General features: G+C 43.1%; 1 protein-coding gene across 4 annotated transcripts in view; it reads right to left on the reverse strand.

The window, feature by feature from the left end:
- Window positions 1-26,418, reverse strand: part of agbl1 (AGBL carboxypeptidase 1) — a 246,003-nt gene that overhangs the window by 11,567 nt on the left and 208,018 nt on the right. Inside the window, exon 23 of one of the 4 annotated variants that reach the window (XR_015753858.1) lies at window positions 572-704. The exons of the other annotated variants lie outside the window; for them this stretch is intronic. The gene's annotated coding sequence lies outside the window, so the exon portion shown is untranslated. The remainder of the gene's footprint in view (window positions 1-571; window positions 705-26,418) is intronic. 4 annotated transcript variants of the gene reach the window in all.

The following is a 26,418-nucleotide window of genomic DNA, read 5'->3' on the forward strand; positions in this document are numbered from 1 at the left end:
AAGTATTGTAAAGGATATTGCAAGAAAGAAAAGCAAACGTGATAAGAGTGTGGAAAGTTGAGATAAAACTACAAGAAGCTGAATCAGCAAGTGTTCTGCTGGAAAGAAATGAAACAAGTCTAACAAGATGTGTCTATAGGGATATTGGATAATGATGTTGATGAATCACTCTACACCATAGAACAGGTTGGCACCATCTGGTATCAAGGTGATTAAAAATCAGTGACTATTAGGAAGCTGATTGCAGTATATGTGAAATGTCAGTAGCTAGCAGCACTATGTGCAACACCATGAGCTTTGCAGACCTGTGTGCATTGTTTTGTAGAAGATCAGTCCATTCACAATCAAACAGATCCTAAAAGATTTAAAACTATCGGACAAGTTCCCTCCGAGCTACTATCCTGACTTGAGACTAAATCAGCTTTCTTTATCATTGCTGAGTCAAAATTCTGGAACTCTGTGTCTGCACTGTAGGAGTCCCTACACCCCAAGGACCGCAATGATTCAAAAAGGTAGTTCAACACCATCTTCTCTTGGACAATTAGGGATGGGCAATAAACATTAGTCTCACCAGCAGGACCAGCATGCCCTGAATGAAAGAGGTGTTCACGGGTCTTCCTGATGAAAATCGTCTCGAAATGGATAAAAGTGTGAGACCAATTCAACATTTGTCAAGCAGAGTTGCAGTTTCCCTCAAGTCCAGTCTGAAAGAAAAGATGGAGAATCTGGAGAAGATGGGGATAATCAACTTATGAGCATCTTGCTGACTGTGAAAACATGTTGAAAGCTAAAAGTATGCACAGATCCAAAGACTCTCAACAAAGCTTTGAAGAAATCACAATACTTCATGACTGCCATTGAAGAAATTTTTCTGCAACTTACTAAGACAAAGATCTTTACTGCCATAGGTAAGACTGATGGTTACTGAGAAGTGAAGCCAGGTTTTCTGACTATGGCAAAGTGAGGACTGTAGATGCTGGAGAGTCAGATTTGAAATGTTGACTCTCCTGCATCTCGGATGCTGCCTGGCCTGTTGCACTTTTCCAGTGCCACACTTATCGACCCAGTTTTCTGACTATGTTCTGGGCACGATTTGGAAGTTAGAGATATTTGTTTATGCCATTTGGCATTTCCCCAGCCCTGGAAGAGTATCAATACAGACAGCCGGACATAGGCAGTGATCTTCCCAAAGTGAATGTAAATCATCTACTGAAGTATGGATGTGGAGATGTGATGGAGGAAGACATCATAGATGATAATCACAACCTAGCGACACTGCTAGAGGGAGATATACCTGAAGCTAAACAAAAAACAAATGCAGTTGAAGATGACTGAAGTCAAGTATATAGTTCAAATACTGACAGAGAAATTATTTCACGCGGATCCTAATATGGTGAAAACTATAATCATGATGCAGAAATCAATAGTTTTGAAAGTAGTGCAACAACTTGTTGGATTTGTGAACCACATTCTGGCCTTGTTTGTCATCAAAGAATGAGATTTTATGCAATGACATTTCAAAGAAACTGCATGGTATTGGGACACAATAAGAAACAATTCTTTCAAACCTTAAACAGCCACTGCTGTACAATGGGCTACAATGATAATTATGCAGTCACACTGCCTCTTGCAGTATGACACCAACGAGATAGAGTTTAGAGCAACTTTCATGCAGGAAGGATCACTGGTTGTTTGTGTGTCCACAAAGTGAACAACTTTCCCTGGAGCTTGTGAAGGAAATAGCATCCCAGGAACAAGTAGACAACAGACGAACAGCCAACAACAACTCAGATGCACGCCATTAAAAGACCTGAATGCTTTAACAATTATGGATGAATTGCATGTGCAAAGTCAGATAAAAGTGGAACCGACCAGAATGAACAAAACGTTTTGTTCATGAATGCAAGTTTTGTTTATTCACCATGTAAATTGGGCAACTTGAAGCTGCAAATTATGGTGTGAACTTTTTTCTTAATGAAAATGGTGATGTATTAAGAAATGCATCTGCACACTGGAACTTGTAATAGTCAGATGACTTCTAATCATAGAATCCCTGCAGTGTGGAGTAGGCCATTTGGCCCTTCAAGTCCACACTGACCCTGTGAAGAGCATCCCACCCAGAACTACATCATCTATCCTTTTCCTGCAACCCTGCATTTCCAACAGTTAATCCATCTGGCCTGCACATCCCGAGACACTGTGGCAAGTTAGCATGGCCAATCTACACATCACTGGACTGTGGGAGGAAACCCATGCAGACACAGGGAGAATGTGCAAACTCCACACAGTCACCCAAGGGTGGAATAGAACCTGAGTTCCTGGTGCTGTGAGGCAGCAGTGCTAACCACTGAGCCACCATGCCACCCAATGATGTTTGCATTTGTTTAGAGAAAGAAGCCATTAAAGCTTGCACACAGAACACGGTCTAACCACAATTAACTGTTTAATCGAATGAATGAGCAGGCAATAAGGGCAGAATGAATTAGTACTGTTTCTAGTCTTTCTCTATAGGGCAATGGTTTGCCCTCTGTATACTTTCAGCAGCTTCTATCTGGAAAAATCACGGAGGCAGGTCTGGCAGCTGACCATTATCAACTATTTGATGCAAGGTTGGGAAAAGCTTGGCATCAAAATCTCAGTTCCTCAACAGCAACTTAAAGTCACAATGTTGGAAAAGTGCATTCACTCAGAAAACCACTGGCTCTGATTTACAATCACACAACCCAAAAAAATCCCTGTTGAATACGTTTCAGTAAAGCAGAATGCTGTAAATGCAGGAAGTCCGACATAAAAACGCGGAATGCTGGAGATTCTCAGTGAGCCAGGCAGCGTTCTGTACAGAAGGAAACAAAGGCGAGGTCTCAGGTCAGAGAAGTTTCATCGGAACCAAGAGAGTTTAGAGATGTAAGAGGTTTTGAACAAGGGGTGCAGAAAGGAAGGGACGGTGGAAGAACATGAAGAAGAGTGGTCTGTCTTTCCACAGGCCTGTGGCACAAGGTTCAGCATTGGAGAGATGACTTGTTGTTTCTTACTGTAGTTTGTGGCCTGTACAGGTTACCCCCTCCTTATGAGCAACTCCTGATTAACTCAAATAGGTTGTTGCAGTTGTTTAATGATACTGTTCTCAGTCAGTACATCTCCCTATAACGTAGGTTATTCCATGTTTTCTTCATGGTCTCTTGAACATGACTGCTGATTTCACAGTTGGAAATCGTGGTGCTCACATTAAGTATCTACCTTTAATTGCAAAGTTGGTTGTGCTTTCATCACAAGGTAGGATGTTCCTGGTATAACCAACAGGGAATGCTGCAGGAAAAATATGATGTGGGAATGATGTGGATGAGCCGGTGTTGGACTGAGGTGGACAAAGTTAAAAATTATCCAACACCAGCTTATATTCCAACAGGTTCATTCAGAAGGACTAGCTTTCAGAGTGCTGCTCCTTCATTATTTAGCGGTGGAGCAGGATCATAAGACACAGAATTTATAAATTCTGTGTCTTATGATTCTGCTCCACAACTACATGATGAAGGAGCAGCACTCTGAAAGCTAGTCCTTCCAAATAAACCAGTTGGACTATGGACTTCGCCAGTTTCCTCATTTCCCCTCCCCCCCACCTTACCCCAGTTCCAACCTTCCAGCTCAGCACCATCCTCATGACATTTTCTCAACTGCCAATCTTCCTTCCCACCTATCCGCTTCCCCCTCCTCTCTGACCTATCATCATCATCCCCACCTCCATCCACCTATTGTACTCTTAGCTACCTTCTCCCCAGCCTTGCACCCTTCCCATTTATCTCTCCACCCCAGAGGCTCCCTACCTTCATTCTTGATGAAGGGCTTTTGCCTGAAACGTCAATTTTCCTGCTCCTCAGATGCTGCCTGACCTGCTGTGCTTTTCCAGCACCAGTCTAATCTAGACTGTAACCTGGTGTTGTGTGATTTTTAACTTGATGTGGGAAATCAGGGTACATGTGTTTTCCATGTGCCACTTTTGTTCTGCAGAAGCACAGTAGTAATTTCAGCTTGGGAGGAGCTGTCGGAACTGCAATTCCTTTCAGCAGTGCAAGTTCATCTGGTCCAAACAAGGATGTCAGAACCCACCCAGAGTTGACACCAAAGCAACAAATCTTAGACCCATGAGCCAAGCGATCATTATCTTGCTCAGAACCACAAACTGAAAGTGTTCGAGGAACTCAGCCTGTCTCACCGCACCTGTGGAGACAGAAGGGTCACTGGACTCAAACACTTCACTCTGCTTTCTCTCTAAAGATGTTGGCAAAATCTGCTGAGATTCTCCAGCACTTTCTATTTGTGTTTCAGATTTCCAGCAACTTTGTCTTTATTATCAGTGTCAGTTGCTGGGAATACAGAGAATAGGGCCTTAGACTCAAATCAGTGCTAAGCCCTTGGGTTGAGCTGTTTTACCATTGATAAGTTTTGAAATGATTGCTGGTACTGATGAAAAGCTCCTCAATAAAGTGTTAATTGGTCACCTGGCTTCACACCTGATTGGATTTCTGATTGCTGCTGATTTGCCGTCAGTCAATTTTCACACAACTACCTTAAATAATTTCACCCATGTGTATTCTGTTGGCCAGCAAGGAAATTACTGAACAGCACAGAAGGAAACAACAGTGAGTTGGAGCAAGAACAAAGATCAGGCCCAACTCTATTGAGCCAAACAACAAGTGGTCAATATCAGTTTGCTTAGAGTAGAATCAGACCAAGTTTTGTAGCCCGGTAAATACTATATAAATTTAAGTTCTCTCACTGTATACCATCTAACAATGTGCAAATACTAGAGAAATGGATGACAAGTAAGTCAGACACCTGATGGGTCAGGTGCAAATTACTGCAGGTGCTGGAATCTATACTGAAACCAAGAAATGCTGGAGATCGCAACAGGTCAGACAGCATCCATGGAGAGCAAGCAAGCTAACACTTTGAGGCTAGATGAGTCTATGTCAGAGCTCTGATGAGACTCAAAACATTAGCTTGCTCTGTCTCCAGGGATGCGGCCTGACCTGCTGTGATCTCCAGCATTTCTTATTTTCGGTTCATCCTGATGGGTCATTTTTGTAAATAGAACTGACAATCGCCCTAACAAATGTGTTTCCAACAGGGTGAGGAGCTGAGGGTTTTGCAAAGTGACTGAACTTTGTCAAGCAACTTGTAAAACTCTCAAGTTTGGTCATTTCAAGAACCTTTTGATGTAATAAGACACTTTATTTAAGTGTTTATACTGTTTTTTTTGTCCTCATCAATTTGCTAACTTCAAGCTTTGGCAACCCAAATGCTTTGGAGCTAAAAGCTGTTTTGACTTAAGAGAAACAGTCAGGAATTCTTCACATCTAGCCTGTTCAGTAAACCCTGTGTCACGGCCAAACTCTGAAGGTGAAAGTGTACAAGCAGCAAGATCCATGCACTAGCCCATGCACGTATTGCCCCTTGATGATTATAGAGTCAGCAAATATTCTCATTGTGAGTACAATGCAGAGACTGCAATTTCTTTCCTCTGCTTCTTCCATTATTTATAGAATTTATGGATCAAATACTGCAGAGGAGCGGATGGATTTTTGTTAACTTCTGACTGGGGATGAGTCAAGCTTAGCAACCATTTGCATGTTTAATAAGAGTCCAAAGGTGAACAATCATTAGTTCACTCGGTGTCAGTCGGTGGGGGTTCTTAGAGTCACAGAATTATAAAGTCATAAACAGACGGTAACAGACTTTCAGTTCAACTCATCCACGTCGACCTGACACCCCATATGATCTGGTCCCATTTGCCATCATTTGACCCATATCCCTCTATTCATATACCCAACCAGATACCTTTGAAATGTTGTAATTGTACCTGCCTCCACTAATTCTTCTGGCAGCTCATTCCATATATGCACCGCACCCTACGTGAAAAGTTAGCCCTCAGACCCTTTTTTAATCTTTCCCTTCTCATCTTAAACCTATTCCCTCTCGTTTTGAGCTCTCCCCCCCCGCCCCCCCCCGCCTCCCCCCGCCCCGCCTCCCGCCCCCCCCCCCGCCCGCCTCCCGCCCCCCCCCCGCCCGCCTCCCGCCCTCCCCCCGCCCCGCCTCCCGCCCCCCCGCCCCCTCCCCCCGCCCCGCCTCCCGCCCCCCCGCCCCCCCCCTTGGCTATTTATCCTATCCATGCCTTTCATGATTTTATAAACCTCTATATAAGGTCACCCAAATAAAATAGCCCCAGCCTATTCAGCCTCTCCCGATAGCTCAACCCCTCCAACCATGGCAACACCCTTGTAAATCTTATCTGTGCTCTCTCAAATTTAACAACATCTTCTTTATGGAAGGGCAACCAGAATCTTACACAGTATTCCTAAAGTGGCCTCACCAAAGTCCTGTAGAGCAGCATTATGACCTCCCATCCTATACCCATGTTCTGTCCATATATCTCTTCACTAATCTGTCCACCTGAGATTCCACTTCCAAGGAACTATGCACCTGCACCCCTAAGTCTCTTTGTTCAGCAACACCCCCCAGAGCCCTACCATTAAGTGTATAAGTTCTGCCCTTACCAAAATGCAACACCTCATATTTATCAAAATTAAACTCTATCTGCCACTCCTCAGCCCATTGGCCCATCTGATCAAGGTCCCATTGTTCTGAGAATTTTTTTCTTCATCCACTATCCCACCTATTTTGATGTCATCTGCAAACTTAATAATACTACCTGCACTCCTATCCAAATCATGGATATAAATGATGAACAGAGTGCACCCAGCACTGATCCTTATGGCACATCATTGGTCACAGGCCTCCAGTCCGAAAACAACCCTCCGCTACCATTCTCTGTCTCCTAGCTACAAGCCAAATTTGTACCCAATTTTAGTTCCCATTGGATCCCATGTAATGTAACTTTACTAATCAGTCTACCACAGGGAACCTTCTCGAGCACTTTGCTGAAGTCCATATAGACAACATCCACCACTCTGTTTTCTTTGTCACCTGTTCAAAAATATGAATCCAGTTAGTGAGAGATGATTTCCCACAAATAAAGCCATGTTGACTATCCCTAATCAGTCCTTCCCTTTGCAAATGCATGTAAATCCTGTCCCTCAGAATCCCTTCCAACAACTTAATCACCATCATGTCAGGCTCACCGATCTATAGTTCCCTAGCTTTTCCTGGCCACCTTTCTTAATCAATGGCACCGCATTAGCCAACCTCCAACCTTCCAGCACCTCACCCTTGACTGTCGATAATACAAATATCTCAGCAATGGGCCCAGCAAGGTCTTCCCTCGCTTTCCATAAAGTTCTGGGAAACACTTGAACAGCTCCTGGGAATTTATCTACCTTCATGCATTTTAAGACCTTTTCAAGACATCGCTATTTATTTTCCAAAGTTCCTTAGCTTGCATATTCTTCTCCATAGTTAAATACTGATGCAAAACATTTGTTTAGTATCTCATCCAGCTTCTGTGAGTTCCACACAAAGATATCTACATTGATCTTTCAGGGGCCTATTCTGTCTCTGGTTACTCTTGTGCCCATAAGGTTTTAGAGAATCTCTTTGGATTCTCCTTAACCCTTTTTGCCAAAGCCATCTCATGTCCCCTTTTCACCATCCTGATTTTCATCTGAAGTATACTCCTACTGCCCTTCTAATCCTCAAGGCATTCTTGCGATCCCTATTGTCTATACCTGATATATGCCTCCTCCTTCTCCTTGACCACAGTCTCAGTTTCTTAGTCATCCAGCAGTCCTGACACCTACCAGCCTTGCCCTTCACAGTATGCTTCTGAACACTTGTTACTTCATTTTTAAAGGCCTTCCACTTCCCAACTGTTCCTTTACCTGAGAATAGCCTCCCCCCAATCAACCTTTGAAAATTCCTGCCTAAAAAGAGGGCCTTACATGTAACTCTACAGTAGATGGCTTTGGATTAAGGGCTCAAAACTTAACTCAATGCCAGGAAGTGGAATCATTGGAATGGGATTGCAAAATCATCAATGCTAACTCTATGGGATGTTATTGAGCAGGAGCTCAGCAGATTCCACAATAACTAACATTCATCTGTTTCCCATATTAATAATTCCACCAAGATGCTTTGGCTGTCTGAGTTCCTTTACTGCAAGAAATACTGCTTTGGGTGTGGGCTCTTCTACAGAGCAAGCGTTTGACAGCTCCTTTTGAGCTTTTTGTGAATTAAATTTATGAAGCCATGAAATATAAGTAATTCCAAGACCATAAAATCAAAGTAACTGCATCAAAGCTGGAGTGTATGATCAAACGGAGTTTGACTTCCCCAAATTTGAAATCAGGAAGATGAGGGTAAGTCACAGACACTGAATGGAAAGCTGATGTGGAGCTGAATCTACAAGCCCAGGCATTGAATTGGGGATGAAGCTGATCCAGATTCGATAGCACAGATCAGGAGAGAGGCTTTGTTTTGCTTCGACTCGTCCTTTAGCCATTTTACGTTTTCCAAAGGATGAACCAACCCTTCAGGCGCCTGACTGTCGCTTTGAGCACCAGTACACCACATCACCTCCATATCATGAAAGCATCAGTGGCTAAATGCACACCATAAAGAACAGGTTGCTACTCGATGTTTAATCTCTAGATTTAATCTGACAACTAAGAAATGTGTTCTTGGCTGGATGGTAATGGTTTAATCACCTGAGTGTCAGTTGGATTAAGGTTGGACCACATCCTGAGAGATAATAAAAAGATGCCTGAATCTAACCCAGAGAGAGGAGATGATTTCTTTCCATTCTTTCTGTATTTTGTTCTGAAGAATCTCTCTTTTTCTGGAAGTTAACCCTGAATTCAGAGCCAGAGCTTTGGTCTTCCCTCACTGGGATTGACTTGTACATGAGAGGTTGAAATTCTATGTCAAGCCGAATGCTTGTTCTTCATTTTGATATGATGTATTGCCTAGTTAGTCTTTTCTTCACCACCACCCCCACCTCATTCTGTCTCTATCTCCAAGATCACCTGCTTCTATCACCTAACCTCAAAATAGAGTCAGCAGCTACACTCTACTGGTAACACCAATCAGTCCTTAGCAAAGGACTCACCTTTGTCCCCCTCCGTCCACGCATCAATGAATTTAATACACGCCGTGACATCGAACAATTCTTCCGTCGCCTCCGCCTCCGAGCTTACTTTCACAATCGGGACTCCCGCCCACCTTCCGAGGACCCCTTCGCCCACCTCCAACACAATACATCCACCTGGACAACCCGCGCTGGCCTATTACCTGCCCTCGACCTCTTCATTTCCAACTGCCGCCGGGACATTAACCGCCTCAACCTGTCGACCCCCCTCCCCCACTCCAACCTCTCACCCTCACAACGCGCAGCCCTCCAATCCCTCTGCTCCAATCCTGACATCACCATCAAGCCAGCGGACAAAGGGGGCGCAGTGGTAGTCTGGCGCACTGACCTCTACATCGCTGAAGCCAAACGCCAACTTGAGGACACCTCTTCCTACCGCCCCCTTGACCATGACCCCACCCCCCATCACCAAACCATCATCTCCCAGACTATACACAACCTCATCACCTCAGGAGATCTCCCACCCACAGCTTCCAACCTCATAGTCTGGGAACCCCGCACTGCCCGGTTCTACCTCCTTCCCAAGATCCACAAGCCTGACCACCCTGGCCGACCCATTGTCTCAGCATGCTCCTGCCCCACTGAACTCATCTCTACCTACCTCGACACTGTCCTATCCCCCCTAGTCCAGGAACTCCCCACATACGTTCGAGACACCACCCACGCCCTCCACCTCCTCCAAGACTTCCGTTTCCCCGGCCCCCAACGCCTCATCTTCACCATGGATATCCAATCCCTCTACACCTCCATCCGCCATGACCAGGGCCTCCAAGCCCTCCGTTTTTTCCTCTCCAGACGTTCCCAACAGTACCCCTCCACCGACACTCTCATTCGTTTGGCCGAACTGGTCCTCACCCTTAACAATATCTCCTTTGAATCCTCCCACTTCCTCCAGACCAAAGGGGTAGCCATGGGCACACATATGGGCCCCAGCTATGCCTGTCTCTTTGTTGGCTACGTAGAGCAGTTGATCTTCCGTAATTACACCGGCACCACTCCCCACCTCTTCCTCCGCTACATTGATGACTGCATTGGCGCCACCTCGTGCTCCCGCGAGGAGGTTGAGCAATTCATCAACTTCACCAACACATTCCACCCTGACCTTAAATTTACCTGGACCATCTCTGACACCTCCCTCCCCTTCCTGGACCTCTCCATCTCCATCAGTGACGACCGACTTGACACTGACATTTTCTACAAGCCCACCGACTCCCACAGCTACCTGGATTACACCTCTTCCCACCCTACCTCTTGCAAAAATGCCATCCCGTATTCCCAATTCCTCCGCCTCCGCCGTATCTGCTCCCAGGAGGAGCGGTTCCACCATAGAACACACCAGATGGCCTCCTTCTTTAGAGACCGCAATTTCCCTTCCCACGTGGTTAAAGATGCCCTCCAACGCATCTCATCCACATCCCGCACCTCCGCCCTCAGACCCAACCCCTCCAACCGCAACAAGGACAGAACGCCCCTGGTGCTCACCTTCCACCCTACCAACCTTCACATAAACCAAATCATCCGCCGACATTTCCGCCACCTCCAAACAGACCCCACCACCAGGGATATATTTCCCTCCCCACCCCTCTCCGCCTTCCGCAAAGACCGTTCCCTGCGTGACTACCTGGTCAGGTCCACGCCGCCCTACGACCCACCCTCCCATCCTGGCACTTTCCCCTGCCACCGCAGGAACTGTAAAACCTGTGCCCACAGCTCCTCCCTCACCTCCATCCAAGGTCCTAAAGGAGCCTTCCACATCCATCAAAGTTTTACCTGCACATCCACTAATATCATCTATTGTATCCGTTGCTCCCGATGCGGTCTCCTCTACATTGGGGAGACTGGGCGCCTCCTAGCAGAGCGCTTTAGGGAACATCTCAGAGACACCCGCATCAATCAACCAAATCGCCCAGTGGCTCAACATTTCAACTCCCCCTCCCACTCTGCCGAGGATATGGAGGTGCTGGGCCTCCTCCACCGCTACTCCCTCACCACCAGACGCCTGGAGGAAGAACGCCTCATCTTCCGCCTTGGAACACTTCAACCCCAGGGCATCAATGTGGATTTCAACAGTTTCCTCATTTCCCCTTCCCCCACCTCATCCTAGTTTCTAACCTCCAGCAACTCGACTTGTCCGGACTTGTCCGACCTGCCCAGCTCCTTTTCCACCTATCCACTCCACCCTCTCTTCTCTGACCTATCACCTTCATCTCCTTCCCCACTGACCTATTGTACTCTATGCTACTCTCTCCCCACCTCCACCCTCCTCTAGCTTATCTCTCCATGCTTCAGGCTCTCTGCCTTTATTCCTGATGAAGGGCTTTTGCCCGAAACGTCGATTTTGCCTGTCCTCGGATGCTGCCTGAATTGCTGTGCTCTTCCAGCACCACTAATCCAGAATCTGGTTTCCAGCATCTGCAGTCATTGTTTTTACCTTGGTAACACCAATGAACAGGCAAAGATCTCGAGTGGCCTAACATAAGGTGTCCAAAACACATCTACATTGCAGGCAGTAAGCCCTTGTTAAATGCAATTCAGGTTCCTAGAGACCAACATCAATTTAGGTCAGTGCATATTGTCATATAAAGGCTTCTTGAGAAAACTTGTGATAATGTCACAGAACTGTAAATCATTGAATGTAAATAGCACCATGTGGGAGGAGTTCAAAGATTCTCAATGAATAGGACGGACAATACTGCATTACATGCTAGAATGAGACAGTCTTTGGAGCACAAAGAAAACATTAGCCCTTATCTAATACTAGCCATTTGGATACAGAACTGGCTCGAAGGTAGAAAACAGGAGGTGGTGGTGGAGGGTTGCTTTTCAGATTGGGGGCCTATGACCAGTGGTATGCCATAAGATCGGTGCTGGATCCACTGCTTTTTGTCATTTACATAAAAGATTTTGCTGTGTACATAAAAGGTAAGGTTAGTAAGCTTGTAGATGACACTTAAATTGGAGGTGTAGTGGACAGCAAAGAAGGTTGTCTCCAAGTCCAACAGGACCTTGATCAGATGAGTCAATGGGATGAGGAGTGGCAGATGGAGTTTAATTTAAATAATGTGAGGTGCTGCATTTTGGAAAATCAAATGAGAGCAGGACTTATGTACTTAATGGTAAGGTCCTGGGGACTGTTGCTGAACAAAGAGACTTTGGAGTGCAGATTCATAGTTTCTTGAAAGTGGAGTCCCAGGTGGACAGGATGGTGAAAAAGGCATTTGCATTTATTGGTCAGAGCGTTGAGTATAGGAGTTGGGAGGTCATGTTGCAGCTGTACAAGACAGTGTTGAGGCCACTTTTGGAATACTGTGTACAATTCTGGTCTCCTTCCTATCAGAAGGATATTGTGAAACTTCAAAGGGTTCAGAAAGGATTTACAGGGATGTTGCCAGGGTTGGAGGATTTGAGCTATAGGGAGAGGTTGAATAGGCTGGGCCTGATTTCCTGGCATTGGAGGCTGAGGGATCACCTTTTATAGAGGCTTATAAAATAAAGAGGGGCATGGATAGGGTGAACCACCAAGTTGTTTTGCCCTGGGGTGGGAGGGTCCAAACATTGAGGGCATACTTTTAAGGTGAGAGGGGCAAGATTTAAAAGAGACCTAAGAGACAACATTTTCATTCAGAGGGTGGTGCATGTATGAAATGAGCTACCGGAGGAAATGATGGAGGCTGGTACAATTGCAACATTTAAAAGACATTCTGATGGGTATCTGAATAGGATAGGACATGGGCTGGAAAATGAGTCAAGATTAATTTAGGATATCTGGTCAGCGTGGACTAGTTGGACCAAAAAGTCTGTACATGCTGTACATCCCTATGACACTAATGTACTTATATGATCATAGCTCTATCAATAATGATCATGTATTTATATTAATAATGAGTAGTGTCACCTTGAAATACAAGCCTGAACACAGTTCTTGACTTTGCCTTCTCCTTGACCAGCCTGTCTTGAAATTAAACTCAAACCACACGATGAAAAAAACTTACGACATTGCCTCAGTCTGGCGAGTCACGTTTTGAAGCCAGCTTGCTGCCTCACTGCATGCAACCTCAATGTTAATGAGACTGATGCTTCAAAGTCATAGCTGTCAATCTCTATGCAGGATGTTATTAACTGGGTCCCCCGAAAGCCAAAACCAACCCCTCTTTATCTCTGCATTTCTCATCATCTCTGAAGATGTTTCCCCTTTTACACCGCTGTCTCTTTCCAGCCTTGACTCTGCTTGTCAACACATCTCCTTCCTGCTATTTACATCAGTGTGTCTGCCACCCTGTCTATCTCCCTTTTTTACCGTTTCCTTGTGTCTCTCTGTCTGCCTCTCTCTCTGGTTGGCAGCTAAAAAGATCCTGGAATAAATTAGAGATGGCACATTATGCACAGCTACAGTGGGCTACATGTAATAAAACCACACTGAACTGCACTCTTCAACATCAAACAATGTTTGATTACAAGAAAACATTGTGTCAAGCCAGGGAATAAATGCATAGCACATTTCTTTTTAGCACATTAATAAGTGCATAAATATTTATTCTTCCTCAAGTATCCTGATCAATTAATGTTCCTGTGTCCTAATATTTTAATTTAACCTGTGTCATCAGTACTCAGATGCTGTGCCTCACTCCTTCTATTGAATAGTTTATCTCTGTCACCACTAATCAGCGAAGTATATAAACATAAAATAAACTGACAGAGGCATCGATATAGTGCTGGTGTGGAACTCCATGGCTGTAAGAGGAGGAAACATATCCATTTGATACAAATGACCACTGTAACGATTTGTGACAGGTTCCCGGTTTGTTCTCCCTCTTGAAGTACATTTAGAAAGGAATCTCAGTGCACAAACAAATTTCATCAAGAAATGTCAGGCATTTCTCACTCAAACTCTCATATACCTAGGGCATTCCACAAAAAAAGACTCACAAACTAATCTCAGAAATCTGCACCCTAGTCTTTCTCCTCCCTGATCGTGCTACAGTGAAGTTACAGAATTAAAAACATCTCAGAATTACAAAAATTGTCCGTTGGCCTGCCCTTGCCTCAGGAAACAAGCACCATGCTTTTGTAAAAAGCAATGACTGAGCAGTGTTAGCGAATGATTAATTAGATGTATCATCTTGTAACAGAATATCCAGGTTAGTACATGACACACACCAGAGCAATTTACATACTGATTAGAGTAAACTGTCCCAGAGGTGTTTACACCATTCTTGGATGTGTGCACCTGCTGTTGTCCTGAGTATGCACCAACTACTCCGGGGATTGACACTTTGGGCAGGTTTTTCACTAGCGGATTCTGAATCCTGCCATTAGACTCAAACAGGAGTCGGAATTTCACACCGTGTCAATGTGTTTTTACCTAGATCAGCTGATTAATGGCGAAAAGTCTGTCTCACCACCCAGTTAAGATGAGCAGGCTCTCAAAGTCAGACAACCAATCAGAAATCTTCCAACTTGAAAGTCGCAGCAGGTCAGGGAAGTGAGTGAGTGAGGGGGGGCCCTTCAACATGAAGGTATCTCTCCAATACTTAAAACTTAAAAATAACTTGTGCAGCAGTTTTATCGTTTTGTGTAATGCTACACGACCAGTTTGCATACAAGACTGGTTGAAGAGAAGACAAAGTCAAGAAGCTTCTTCAGACTTATAATGAATAGTGTTACTTTGAAATCTATTTTCATATTAAATACGGTTATATGTGGTAATCATAGATGTACCAGGCTGTCACTCATTAAGATAAGGACCAATCAATCTTTTTTGTTCATGTCCATACGCTTTCTCAATCTTTCTAAGCTAGGGTCACCCGTAGTGCAGAAGTGGACTCTGCTCTGTTCTACTTCACTCGTGTCGTACTATTTATGCTCAGTGACGTGCAAATTCATGACATCATCACTATGTTGCTCCTAGGTCCCAAAAGCCTTACACAACAGCAGCCTCTTCACCCTATATGCAGGGTGATCCATTCTAAAGGGTGTTCTGCAACTAATGCTGTACCCAGGCAGGTAGGGTGGCCTTCTAAGCCTACCTAAGTGCTGAATCCTTAATCTGCCGCCTGCAGGCAAACAAAATGGCCCCCACCACATGGGTGAACAAGAAAATTGCAGCCAACCTTAAGTCCTAGTTAACAAGATAGATCAGCAACCTAACGCATGATTGTCACTATTTCTCCTTCCCCCACTTTGCCTCCGCCCAGGGAAGAATGTAGCCAAACAACCAGCCGACAGTTGGTTGTCAAGCCCTTTATCTTGGATGCACAGGCCCTGTCCTCATTATAAACTCACAGTCCTGATACACCTTAGTGAATAGTGTCCCTAACTCTAGATTGAAGTCCCACATGCTCTGGAGATGTGTTGTAATGTGTCTGAACAAGCTGATTTAAAATAAGTATTTGTAACTTGTAGTGGTGTGCCTTCCAGTAAAGCCAGTTGTTTCTTGGTGCAGTGAGAAAAGCACAGGTTAGAAAAAAACATAGAAAAAAATACAGCGCAGTACAGGCCCTTAGGCCCTCGATGTTGCGCCGATCCAAGCCCACCTAACCTACACTAGCCCACTATCCTCCATATGCCTATCCAATGCCCGTTTAAATGCCCATAAAGAGGGAGAGTCCACCACTGCTACTGGCAGGGCATTCCATGAACTCACGACTCGCTGAGTAAAGAATCTACCCCTAACATCTGTCCTATACCTACCACCCCTTAATTTAAAGCTATGCCCCCTCATAATAGCTGACTCCATACGTGGAAAAAGGTTCTCATGGTCAACCCTATCTAAACCCCTAATCATCTTGTACACCTCTATCAAGTCACCCCTAAACCTTCTTTTCTCCAATGAAAACAGCCCCAAGTGCCTCAGCCTTTCCTCATACAATAACTGTCATGAAGGACAACAAAACGTGAAACACCCTTCCTATGTTCCCCACATAATAAAATTCCTTTAAGATATTTTTGAATAATCAGTTCAGAGATGTTATAACACACCTTTGAAGCAGGTGGAATTTGAATCTGACTGCTCCAAAGGTGTGTCAGAACATCAGCTTTCCACTTCACTGCAAGTTCTTTAAGATTTCCTTTAATTTTCTTTTATATCCAGAAGAGCTCTCCTGCACAACTGAACAGTTTTTAAAATCACCTGTGGGACTTTTCATCTATTAACCACTAGCAGTGCAAAGATGTTTAAGGCACTTTCTCTATACCAAATTAGCCCCAGAGCAGTGTCTGAGCAGGGATATGAACAGGGACAGATTAAAAGTCTGATGCTCAATGTACTGAGTTATCCAGGTGTGAAGGACACTACTACTGCACCACAAGAGGACCCTCTTCAAAGTCTTTAATTTTTTAAATTTAACCTGTTTTTCTAACCAACCTGTTCAGTGATGTTATTACACACCTCTGGAGCAGGTGGGACTCCCAGTCCAGAGATAGGGACACTACCACTGATCCACAAGAGGGCCTTTCAACTAACCCAAACTTACCCGCACAAAGTTTTCACATAACATGCCATCAGCGTCTCGGCCCTTTATTTAACCTATTTTTCCTAACCAACCTGTTCAGAGATGTTGCACAGCTCTGGAACAGGTGGGACTTGAACCCAGACCTCCCTAGTCCAGGGCAGGGACACTATCACGGCACCACAAGTTGGCCATGATAAAAATGAAATCAGTAACTGACTTTATCCACAAGTATCAACAATAACCCAGTACCATCAGACCAAACATCATGTGTACAATTCAGGGCAGCTGTGAACAAAAGTGTGAGTGTAATGTTGCAAATATGCTGATTAAATGCAGTTTAATCAGGTCATTTATCAACGACCTGTTACTCAGTCAAGGGAGAGTTCTTAAAGCAATTGTATTAAAGAGCCTTTAATCATCTGTAGGCTTTGTGGAACATGATCAATGATCTTGTTGGTGGGGACCCATAACTCCTCCTTTCATTGTGGTATCTGTTTCAGCAGGAGAAACTTCAAACACTAACTCCTCCCCAAAAGGCTCAAGTCAGACAACACTGTGAGGGACTTGCATATGAAGTTAACTTGGCTCATTTCCTACTCTTTCTCTTTCCTTGCTCCAACCTCTACCATTGCCCATTCGCCAATATCTGCCACACGTACACAAAAGGCAGAAATCAAAGAATAGACTCACATACCCACAGAGTCCAGACTGACAGATTTGTTTTCTGAGGAACCCTGAGAGCAGCACGATTAGCAGTAATGTGTACTTTCAAAGTTTCAGTTTATTCCAACTGTCAATTGTGGTTTAGTGGCAGTTCAATGGTTGGCCGGCTTACTGTCATCGAGTGTGGAAATCACAAATTTACTCCTGATCTTGCAAATCCCTAGGTGGGTACTCCTATCCAGGAGACTGTAGGAAAATGGTTCTCTTAATGTCTGAAATACACTTCAGAATAAAAGTATACCTGAGCTCTTTTGTCTTGAAGGAGATAGAACCTCATGGAGGCATATCAGACACCAAGGGTGACATTTTATAGCTTCTCTCGTGAAGCTTAGAAGCAGCAAGAGCATTGATTAGATGGGATGATGATGATGATGATGATGATGATGAGGTGTCTTCCCCACACCAGAATTAAGTCAGGGGCAGAAAGGGGTCTGGTTAGACATCACACCCTCTGACAATTATGGCTTTTAAATAGGCACTAATGACCACAGCTTCACGCCACAGCTGCCATTATTAACTCTGCTGCAGATGGGTGGCCCAGTCACCATGTGTGTGCAACATGTAAAATCACAAGGCCAGTCTGTAGTCTCCTGTAGGGAGGACATTGTGATCCCTCATTCAAAGGCATTCAGTGCCTGATCAACAAGTGGGTCTGTGGTATTTTCTCAGGCATGACTCTTGGTACTAGGTGGTATTTGTCACTTCGATCTTCTATCTTCATCTGGCAACGTGACAGGATTATTGAAAGTCATCCACTGCCTGCAATCATTTTTGTTTTTGTATGAGCATGGGCCTATCCAATGCTCAGAGTTAGAGGATACACATGAATAACATGAAGCATTTGATCAGGCATAATTACAAGGGCCAGGTAGAGATGCATCTGCTCCCTCTTAAAGATAGAGTAGAACTCTTTGTCTCCACCCACAGTGTGTGCAACATCAGTGGAATATTAGGAGCCAATGTAACATTAAGCCCTTTAAATCTTACCTTATACAACAATGAAATCAGGAAGGGCGAGATTCACTAAGAGGCAGGTCTCTATGCTTTATGCCAAGCCTCCAGTGTCCCATCCGTCACTATCCCCACCCAGCAAGAGGCCTCCCAAACGTATGTACCTGTGGCCTGGTCTTTCCTCAATCCTGAGCATTAGGTTGTTATCATTCCTGCAGCAGCCCCCACTGATCTGAACAGGATTATTGGCAACTGTCACCAGACTCTGACTAGCTCGCTCAGCCATTTCTTAGGGCGGCTAAGAGTCAACTACATCGCTGTGGTACTAGACCGTGTAAGGAATGCAGATTTCATTTCCCATTAAAAAACATGTGTTTTTATGACAATCAATGATACAAACTAGCTTCTAATCCCAGTGAATTTAAATTCCACAGTTACAGTAGTGGGATTTGAATCACTTATACCTTGTGTTAGCTCGGACCTTTGGATTACTACTCCAGTGACATTACCACTGGAAAAATGAGTTTCCTGTAATGTATAGAAGACTCTGCAGTCTCTGTTAGATAGATGCAGAAGGGAATCAACTCCATTCCAACCCTTACAAACACAAAGGGAAATCTTTGGCAGGTTTCCTTATTGCTTTTAGATGAGGCCAGATGAAAATTAGAATTTAGCAGCTCCTAGGTGAATAATTTGGGCAATTTTAACTTCCCACAACGCAATCTGAGGCAAAGCAGGAACTATCGCCTTTCATTAGTTCATGAATGGCCCTATTACATAATGGAATGGCTGTTTAGTGTTGAAAGAGTAAGGAATCACTTCAATTGTCTCAGAGCTGTGGATACCAGCCACCTTTATTGACTACATGACTGCCGCAACTCATTACTGCTGCTGAGAGACCCTTAACACAGCTAATCAAACATTTTGTGCACAACTGCAACATAATCTTCAAGAACCCTTTTTTAACAAAACCATTTGAAACCATTAAACACAATAGATGCTGATTCTCTGACCAGTGGAGTATAGGCAACATTTTACAAAGCTTTTTGTTGATGAGATGTTTCAGATTTCTGTGTCACCACAATGTACAGCTGCAGAGATTAATGTCTTCACATCAAGCAAGATGAATAGTGCATGAGGGATTCACACAGAAACAGGGATTCATGAGAGTTTAATTTGGCAGTATGAACAATTTGTATGAAGCAAATCCTTCTTAATTCTCAATAGATTTGTCATTGAATTTTCGTGTCTTGTTTTGTATCTCTATATAGCTGTTTGTACTTCACCTGTAAATTAGGGCATAATAAAGGATAGGGAGGGTAATATAAGGTTCCTACCTAAAACTACACCAGAATGGGAGATCCAAGGGAGGGATGGAGGCATCAGCAGTAATTCCTATGGGACAGAAGGCTGCCATTGTGAGTGTTAGGGGGTTGGAGGTTCTACCTGGAAAGGAGTTAAGGGGGAATCCCATGTTAAATCAATTTAGTGAGGATGACCCTGGGGTGATCCACAGCAGCAGGTGAGTTGGAGGTGGGAGTTTGATAGAGGACCATGAGGAGAGGAATGAAACTCTTCCAACATCAACAATGCTGGAAGAGAGTCTCCCATCTTTAACTCCAGCTGTGCAGTAATCTCCATAGCATTAGGAAATGCGGAATGGACAGACCATGGGAGGACAGACCATAGTTCCATAAAAGTTGGGACACCCAAACAAGATCACACTATAAATGCTGTGGCAAAACAAAAAGAAAACAGTATGAAAATCTGGAGTTTAAAAAAAAAAATCAGGAAATACTCATTAGACTAAACCCTGTGCCAGGGCAAAAAATGTTGAACAAAATAAGCAAATTTGTGTTGTTAGCATAGTCTGTCTTTAAAAGAATTATTGATAATATATTATTGGACAGTGAAACTACTCCAGGGCTGTGATGGCAGTGAAACCTAAATTACTTGATGTGCAAAACTGAATGAAAGAAAATGCGTGGACATCGAAGTAAGAAAAGGAAAATTACACAGCCACGTGGAACTCCTTCTAGATCATTTTCTTCTGTGCTAATGGGTGAATAAGATCAATATTTAAATGGATTAAGGAAAAATGTATGAGTGCACCCATGAGTAACGTAATTCAAAGATATCAACTTGCCTTTAATGTGAACTCTACTGAAAGTCAAAGTGTGGTTACGTACAGCTAATTAATAACTAATGGTCTCCATTAGCAGCTTTTCTCTCTTCCCAGCATCCATTCCTTTGTCTATCCAATGCTTTTCATGCTCTCTGGGCTCCATCTCCACTTATTGTTTACTCTTCCCCACACCCCGACTCTACCCTTTCAGCATATATACCATGTTTTCCTGGCTACAATCAGTTCTGAAGGAGGGTCACTGGATCAGAAGTGTTAACTCTGCTTTCTCTCCAAAGAGGCTGCTGGAGCTGCTGAGTTTCCCCAGCCATTTCTGGTTTTGTTGTAATTATTAACTTTTTTCTTCTTCAAATTATACATCCTTGTATATTCTGAACAACGAAGAAATAGTTTGGGGTCAGTTAGTTCAGTTGTCTGGACAGCCGATTTGAGATACAGAGTGATGCTCGGTGTGGGTTCAACCTCTCATACTGACTGAGGTCACCATGAAGGTCTCAACTTCTCCCCTCACCTGAGGCATAATGATCCTCAGATTAAACCATTACCAGTCTTCTCCCTCCCTTGAGAGAGAAGACCTCTGAGGCTATGGTGGCTTTACATTATTGGGATGCCAACATGAGTGTGTAAATGTGATTGTGTTATCTGTAGAAAGTTGAAGAAACTTGAAGAAAGTACTCTGCGGCATGCTTAGTTGCTTGATTGCAGTAAGACATGAAATATTTCATGTAGTTCAGGGGAATCAGAACATTTCAAATTAGGGCATTGATATCCGCCCCAGAGAGAAACTGAAATGCCAGGATAGAATTAATCATACTGCCACCTATCAGAGTGATTGAGATTAAAGCAAGACTTAGAATTTTGATATCCAAATTTCAAAACTGGGCTCCTTTAATTTAACATTTGAAATGGGAACAATAGAGATCTAGGAAGAAACAACACAGTGAGAATTATCCAGAAGATGGATAAAAGGAGAGATGAAGAATCTTATCTATTCATTATTCCTTTTAAATAATAATGGCACATTAGTATTCTGTGTAATGTATTCCTTTCAACAGAGAATTTACAGGATGATTAAGAAGTGTCAGCTGACAGGTAAATGGTGGAGAAACAGGACAAGTTGAATTACTCTTAGAGAGGTGGCACAGACTCAGTGGATCAAATGGACTCCCTCTGACGTACGGTCACTCTATGGTCTGATGGTTGTGATTGTGTTTGTTTCTTTGTTTTCACTTTGTGTAATTTGAACCGAATGTATCATTGAGCAGAAGAACAAAAGATACAAAACAAAACTTGATTGTAACAAGATGATGACCTGATGTAAACCCAGGAGGGGCTCCAGGAGATGAAAACTGGAGCATGGTAAAGGCAACCATTTTCTTAGAACACCATTTCAATTTAAAAGCCTTAACAATGAATGTGTCACAAACCGGTTCCAGTATCTTTGGTTTTCTCAGAGGGTTTGTAAACATCTCCCAGTGCCGATCAGACTGGTTTGATACAGAGATGAAAAAGATTTTGAGAGGCCTTTTGTTTATATGTAAACAGATGAGACTTCGGGCCAAAATGGTCATGTTTTAAAAGGTCTGTAGCCAAGCAGTTCAGTGCAGAACTAGTTGGGAGTTCAACAGTGAGGTGAGTGGAAACAATCTCTCTCTGTCTGTCGCCCCCATTCTACCCTTCTAACTTCAACCTATAAGCATCTGTTCCATTTATACTGATTTTTAAGAGAGTTTGCTTATTGCGACTGTTGTGTATATTTGGAGCAACATACTTTAGTTTGGATAGACTGAGTTCTATAGGGGTTCTTTATTCTGTTCTGTGTGTTTCATTGTGTAATTTTGTGAATAACTATTTATTTTAAAACTGGTTGTCAACCTCGGTACCTCATTCCAGGTAATTTTCACTGTATACTTAACTGAAACAAATTACAAAGTTATGATCTGGGCTGCCTGCTTAAGAATGTTTTGAGTGGTCCGGCCTAGTTCATAACAAAAGACTCTTGCATCTGTGACAAACTCTAATGTTAGCATTAAGAAGGGGAATGCTACACTGGGGAATCATACATGGTCACAACAGAGCACAGCATTCTTTGGCCAGGAATGTACCTTACATTTGTAGTAAGCTTACAAGCTATTTTGATTTAGTAAATTTCTATTTCATTATGTACGTTTCCTTTAACTGTTAATGTGCATTTTTTGTCAAAGTCTCCATCAGGGGGTTGCTTAACTGGAATTTGTTTTGTTTAAAAGTGCAGAAAGGAGGATTCATTCTGCTGCTGATGCTTTGAGTCATGGCGAAACATTTTGAAGCTTTTGGAGACACAGTGAAGTGTTTTGCAAGCGATCCTAACTTTTATTACGGCTATGATTTTTTTGTTAAAAAAAGAGCTAAGAATTTGATTACAAAAGAAACCACCGCAGAGGCTAACCAGATGGAATAGAGAGAATGATGTGAAAAGGAAAGAGATGGAAGTAGTTGGGTCTGTCCCACACCCAGGTTGGAGACGGTGAGAAACGTAAAGCATGCTTTGGTAAAATGACGGCATATGATGGTGAGGGAGTGTTGATGATTCAAGCTGCCTAATTATCAGCCTTCAATAATAAATGGGAGTCAGTTTCAAGTTCTGTTCACTCTAACTTCAATAACAATGCTGGCGAAATTGGAGAGTCACCACACCTCCAGGCCCCAAGAACATCTGATATGAATTAGGACAAACACTTTCATAGCATGCAATACCACTAAACCGGACCAAACAATTGGGCTTTGGGGAGGAGCTGGTATTTGTGTAAAGCACACAGAAGAATCCAAACTGAGAAAGCACAACAGGCTCAGTTCTCAGGACACTGATTTGTGATGCTACTGAGTGGAGGAACATTGATCAACATTCTGCCTTAAGTATGGCTGAATAATTCCAGCTCCTGTGATATTTTGCTTTGGCACTTTTTTGAATATTAAATGTTGTACTGTTTCTTCCTATGCATGTTAAGGATTGTTTGTAATTAGTAGTGACATTCATGTTTGAGTGTATTGTCTGTAACTGGCAGTGACATTTACATTCAAGGTGATCAATAAAGCTATCCCTATTGATCTTTTGTTTAATTTCTACTGAAGGTGAAAATTAGATTAGACCACCCACACAGAGACTCTCATCAAATATTCTTTGGGGATATACATCCAGGGGAGTCACTTTATAAAAACCCTTGGAACGCATATCATTGTGTCGGAGAAGCTTCACATCATAAACTCTCCGGAGAGTTGCATCAACTCTGAGACTTGTATTATAAAGTCATGGGGAGCATGTGTGTGGAGTCAGGAGTTGCATCATTAGTTCCCTAAGAAGGAAACACCAATTTTTCTCACCACCTTATAATATTTCACAGTGATTTTACAAATTGTCAACCAAAGGTCCTAGTGGAATTTCCAGACACATGTTTCCATTAATTCTTACACTCTGCAGGCCTCATATTTATTCTACAATATCATTAAGAATTACATGTACATAGAAAAGATGATTAAACTGGGACTATCCCTGACACTGGTCCCATCTTTGAAAGCTGGTTGGAACAATAAGCTTTTGGATCCTATTAGGTTTAACTTACATATGCAAATTCATTGGATAAAGTGTATAACTCTAGAAATTAATATTTTTTGGGAGACTTGTGTTAACACTAGAATGTACTCATATTCCTTCACAGAGTGACATCCCTTAACTGTTCCATTGAGAGATTTTGACTTTGCATGATAATCAGCTGAAGTTGCAGCAGTGTGAAGGTAAATTGGAATTGGCTGTGGCAATTACTATTGTTCACCGTCAATCAGAATAATAGTGACACAGTCATCAGTGCTGGGTGTCCAGAATTTAATCAAAACAAAGAGTTCAGTCCTCAGCTAATCTAATGTTCATTCCCCATGCACAAAGTCTGGAGAATTGAGCGCTTAAGGTGCACTGATAGTGTCCCTGCCTCTGGGTCAGAAGGTCTAGGTCCAAGTCCCTCCTGCTCCTGAAGGTGTAGTATTACATGTCTGGAAAGTTTAATTAAAAGATTTAGAGTCTAGTGACCTGCTCAATTGCTAATGAATGAAAAGTTCCTATTTGTGGTTCTCCAAATGTAATCTGCCCAATGTGACACTGCCGTTCAATTGTCTGCGCCCATCTCCCTTTGACTGACACGCAACTTTTATCTCGAGTCATTAGCGTTTGTCTCCTTTGTTGACTCAGCCAGGGCAGGCTTGTACTTGGAGTGACAAGACCTGTACAAAACCAGGTGGCAGCAAATTGGCTTCACTGATAATAACAAATCAGTAAAGATATAGATGTTGCAAATTCATCGTCATCCATTCGAAACAATCGCAGAGATCTACCAAATTGGAGGCTGAGTCTCATCATTTGGCAAATCATATTGCTCCTGAAAATTGAACAGACCCATGTTTGATCATTTATTTACTCAGAGTGCTAGGAGTTTTAACCACTCAACAATTATTGGGACTTTTCTGATTCAGATCTATTCCTTGTGTCCAACATTCATTCTTTACCTGTCACCTTAGGCATGGGAGATTTGTGTTGATATTAGAACATACTGATACTTTGCCATACAGTAACATTCCTTAACTGTGCCACTGAGAGATGTTGACTTTGCATCATAATCAGCCCATAACCCAGAATGAGATGATACCCAAACACCATCTTGTGTCTGTGTCAGCAAGGTTAATGCACAGCAGTATTCTGGAGGACCCAATAAGTGAGACCGAGGACTTACTAAGGGGCAAAGAAAGTACAATCATTAACTGATTACATGATTGCTATGAATTGCTACTGTAGTTGGAAAACACAGCAGTTCAGGAAAATGAAGAACAAGGTACCTTTGGAGATGGGTTTGTCTTCCCATACCCACAACCAAAATGCAGAGAAGCATTCCAGTAGAAGGTGAGGGAGATCAGAGGCACGTCCTTTAAAGCAGTGTCGGTCCAATTGACTGCAGGGACCATATCCACAGCCACAGCCTATGGGTAGGCAATGATGGTGTAGATCCTGTGGCCAAAGTATATTTTGTGTCATTCATTTTTCAGCACTTCTGGGCCCTTCCATCACCAAGTGAGTTGGCTGTTTAATTATCAAAGTCCCATTGGTTCCTGCTATAGGTGCCTAAGACGATGACATTTTGTCTCCGGCAGGGTGGCATAAGGTAATGGACATGAGTATCATGATGTTGAAGAATCCAACAGATATTTATTACAACTACATACAGACATTAAATTCACAGGCAGGTCACTACCTGGGCAAACATTAAGCTATTAGGTTTGAACGGAGGAGCATGCTTCTAATAGCCTGCTACACTTCAGATGATCTCACAGTAATTTGGAGTTATTCTTAAACAATGTCCTCAGGTCACATGATGATACAGTGATGAGCATGCCTGTGAAAGGTATACAGACATACAAGAGACAGACACACAGAACAAAGACAAGTGTCCAGGATACAGACATTTTTGGAGAAGATGGAGGCATCTTTAAAACAGAAATGGCAAAATTCACTTACACCAAATGGATAAGCAGTTGTTCTTCTGTAGTCAGAAAGTGTGATAATGCATTAAATATAACCATTCTACAAGAATACAGCAACAACTCCTGATTGTCAAATAGGGAGTAATATTGAAAGGCTGCAGGAATACATTTCACTGATCCTTACAATCAATCAGTCAAACATAGTGAGCTGTTTCTGGTAATTTCACAGCTAACCTCTGCCAGTTTCACCAGCTGTGCCCAACATCTACCAGTATTACAGCTGTATCTAAAATACATTCAACCCAAACCCCAAATGACTACTGACATCACAGAGAATAAAGTCACGTTTCAACCTCCACCCGGGATTATCAAAAAGCATCATCAAGAAGTTTTAAATAAAGTCACAGAGCGAGGCCTGAAGGCAAGAGTGATGATGGGTTGGTAAGAATGAGACTTTTGAAAGTGAACAAAAGAAGTGCTATGCCTTTAAGACCAAGCGTAAGACAGATGTTGGCATTACCACGAGTCACCATGATGTCGGATAAATCAAT

This window comes from Chiloscyllium plagiosum, unplaced genomic scaffold (assembly GCF_037043375.1).
Source record: "Chiloscyllium plagiosum isolate Xiang-an unplaced genomic scaffold, Cpla_swu_hap1 HiC_scaffold_39, whole genome shotgun sequence".
NCBI classification, from domain to species: domain Eukaryota; kingdom Metazoa; phylum Chordata; class Chondrichthyes; order Orectolobiformes; family Hemiscylliidae; genus Chiloscyllium; species Chiloscyllium plagiosum.